Here is a 3,590-nt window from a genome sequence, read left to right on the forward strand (position 1 = left end):
AAACACATTAGGCTATAAAAAGCTTTGTGTACATTAAGCTTTGCATGTTAATTTAAGTACTTATGAATTATGTTAATGAAGTTTGAAGACAGAGGAAACCAAATGAGTTCAGTAATATCTAGATTGTCGCTGATGGGAATTGTGAATGGCCTTAGTTGATGGAAAGTCATGGTAGAAATGACTCTAGCCTTCTTGCCACATCTCAGCATGCTGTTTTACTCTGTAAAATTGATCTGAAGGACAGATGAGTCTGGAGAGAGGATGCTAATGCTTGTCCATTCCAAAGTCTGACCCTCCTGCAGTTCTCCCTGCCATCTTGACTCAGTCCACAATGGTGCATAAAGGATGTAATCTGCTTCCTGTGAGTTTCAGATAGACAGTGCAAGAAGGCGACATACACATCCTATTCAACTGGAACATATTTGTAGGCATTATCTTTCAGGAGTTATCTCTTTCACAATTAAAAACAAAAGGAAAATTTGAGGGGAAAACAGATTTTTAACCTCTGAATGCAAAGAAAGCATAAAACATATAAGATGCACGATTAAAATAAGGCATATAAGTTATAACTGCCAAAGATGTCACTGTAAGCTTGCCTTCATATATATGAGAGGGCAAAACACAAGTAAAGCAGTAGCTGAATATGGAGGGTGACATTTTAATTTTCAGTGTTCACTATAAACCCACCCTATTTGGAATGTAACAGACATGAAAATTGCTCTTTATTTTTAAAAATCTCCTATTTCGTGACTCTATCTTGAAATATTCATAAATTTTACAACAGTGCCCATTTCAGAAAAAATCGCATTTAATGTTCATTTTTAATTAAATATAACCATCTGCCTGCTAATAAATATGTGTGGAAAATGAAGTTAGAGGTCACCTTTGTGTTATGCTACCTCTGTTTTTCTAATAATTATTGAAGTGATTTTTAAAAAATGGAGTATCTAACTTTAAATGGCAGGAATAAAATAACTAAAATATTTTTGGAACTACTTGTCTTTTGTTTTAGTGTACTTTATATACTTGCTGATGTAAAAATTAAAGTCATCCATGATCTAATGATTTGTGTACAATCAATACATGACTTATCCTATTCTGAGTTCCTGTGGATAACTGAAAGCTTGTCTTTCCAAAATTTTTAACAACAACAACAACAAAAAAAAAGCAGAGCCCTTGAGATAATATACCATAGGAAGGACATTTGATGATTTCAGTTATGGATGTTCATTTTCCATGAAGACATAGAGCTACCAGAGGAGGAAGAGGCCATGCGAAAGCTAAGTGTAATGACAAGGTTGAACAATGATTACTACTACATAAGTTGAAGGACCAACATTTATAAATTAAACGTTATATACTCTTAAGGTGTGGTGGTAATTTAATTATAATAAAATGTGATTTTGATTGCATGTTAATAAATAAAGTTGTCCGGGGGTCAGAGCTATTAGAGCCATAGCAAGAGCATGGTGGTGACACACTCCTTTGATCCCAGAAAGCCAGCCTTTAATCCCAGGGAGTGGTGGTAGAAAGCAAAAAGATATATAAGGTGTGAGGACCAGAAACTAGAAGCATTTGGCTGGTTAAGCTTTCAGGCTTTGGAGCAACACAGTTCAGCTGAGAGCTATTGGGATGAGGACACAGAAACTTCCAGTCTGAGGAAACAGGACCAGCTGAGGAACTGGTGAGGTGAGATAGCTGTGGCTTGTTTTGTCTCTTTAAATAGACGAACAAACAGGAAATAGGTGCTCATTCGGGAGGCTGGGACACCACAGGCGGAAGGGTGAGATTTTGGCTCTGAGCTCTGACCTCTCGGCTTTCTCTTTAACATTGTTTCTGTGTTTCTTATTTAATAAGACGGTTGGTTACATCAATATCTGGCGCCCAACGTGGGGCTCGAACCCACGACCCTGGGATTAAGAGTCCCATGCTCTACCGACTGAGCTAGCCGGGCAACTTTATTTATTAACATACAATCAAAATCACATTTTATTATAATTAAATTACCACCACATTAAGGGTACAATGTAGCACAATAGTTCAGAGTAGATGGAGGAGAAGATGCTGAGGCTAGAAAAAAGTTCACTATAGCAGCCAGTGTTATCTAATGAAGACCAGGGAAGACAGACTAGATAGCTCATTAGATGGCTCATCTATGCTTTGAGCCTCAATCAACTTATCTTAAAACCATTCAATGATGTGACAGTTAAAATCTTTCTAAATACTTTCTAAAATACTTTCTTAAATCCTACTGAAGGATTTTTCCAGGTTCATATTTTGTAGTTGGTAGTTATAACAATCATTACCTACTATTCTGAAGCCAAAAGAAAGTTAATTGAGTCAAATTTGAGCTGAGAAAAAAAAAATGTTAAAAAAGATTATTTTGAATGGGGTGGCTTTTGTAAGTTTTTAGTAAGAAGTAATTCTTTAACAAGAAAGAATTTATTGGAAGACTTGTTTTGAGTGTTTATATATGAGATTGCACATCTTGATCTTTTCAAGTTTTTAGCCAGTTCTCTGCTTTGTCTTATGTTCCTTTGATTGTATGAGTTAGGAAACTTCATTTTCTATGCCTTGAAGTACTTTTAATACAGGATTTTCTACCTCTCAAACTCTCAGTAACCTTTGTTTTATCAGCTGTCAGGAGATGGGGCAAACATAGAGCTAGGTCACAGTGACACATTTGACTATCCATGGGTATATGTCTTGGCACATGAAGCCCTTTCACTGAACTAGCCATTTTCTCTTTCTTTCTCTCTTTCTTTCTTTCTTTCTTTCTTTCTTTCTTTCTTTCTTTCTTTCTTTCTTTCTTTCTTTCTTTCTTTCTTCCTTCCTTCCTTCCTTCCTTCCTTCCTTCCTTCCTTCCTTCCTTCCTAACTTCCTTCCTTTCTTTTTTTCTTTTAAATTCATTTGAAGTTGAATTTACATGTACCATAAATTTCATAAAATTAGCCAATAAAATGTAAAACTAGGATTGGTAATACTAAAACTCCCAGAATTCTCAACAACTTACACTTCTAAAACTCTAGAACAGAACATTTGGCAAGCAAAGTCCAGTAGATATATAACAAAAGATGTCTTCCTAGTCTCAAACATCCAGGCATTTTTAGTCTTGTTATTCATTGAAGAATTCACAGAAAATGTTTGTATGAAATTGCATACTAATAAATACTTTAATGCCACAGTAAAAAAAAGTATAAGATATTTTCAATTGAAAAATTATCTCATATTTTTCATATTTGAGTCAGTTAGAAAATACAATTCCTGCTCACACATGAGTAAACTGAGGCTTAGAGATATTTGGTAGCTTGACTAATGTATTGATGTGGTAAGAAAGACACAAGCTAAAAATTTTAATTTCCAATCCATCTTACTCCCAATTTTCCCAACTCTCACCCTATAAATCTTTAACTTAGCTATTAATTATATGGTAGAGACAGAAGAAATGCCTTAAATCACTGTGTGATACTATTAAGGACTGGGGGCAATAATGTTTTGGCAAGCAGTAAGAATATTGAGTCAGACTCCAGGGATACATCTTAAATGATATTTCCTGTTTAATATAAGAAGGCATTTGTAAATTTAGAAAT

General features: G+C 34.8%; 1 non-coding gene across 1 annotated transcript; it reads right to left on the minus strand.

Annotated features, from left to right (window-relative positions):
* Positions 1-1,881: 1,881 nt before the first annotated feature.
* On the minus strand, positions 1,882-1,954 carry Trnak-cuu. The gene has a single exon. It is a non-coding gene; the product is annotated as a tRNA-Lys (tRNA).
* Positions 1,955-3,590: the final 1,636 nt, after the last annotated feature.

Source organism: Peromyscus leucopus, chromosome 14 (assembly GCF_004664715.2).
Source record: "Peromyscus leucopus breed LL Stock chromosome 14, UCI_PerLeu_2.1, whole genome shotgun sequence".
Classification (NCBI taxonomy): Eukaryota; Metazoa; Chordata; class Mammalia; order Rodentia; family Cricetidae; genus Peromyscus; species Peromyscus leucopus.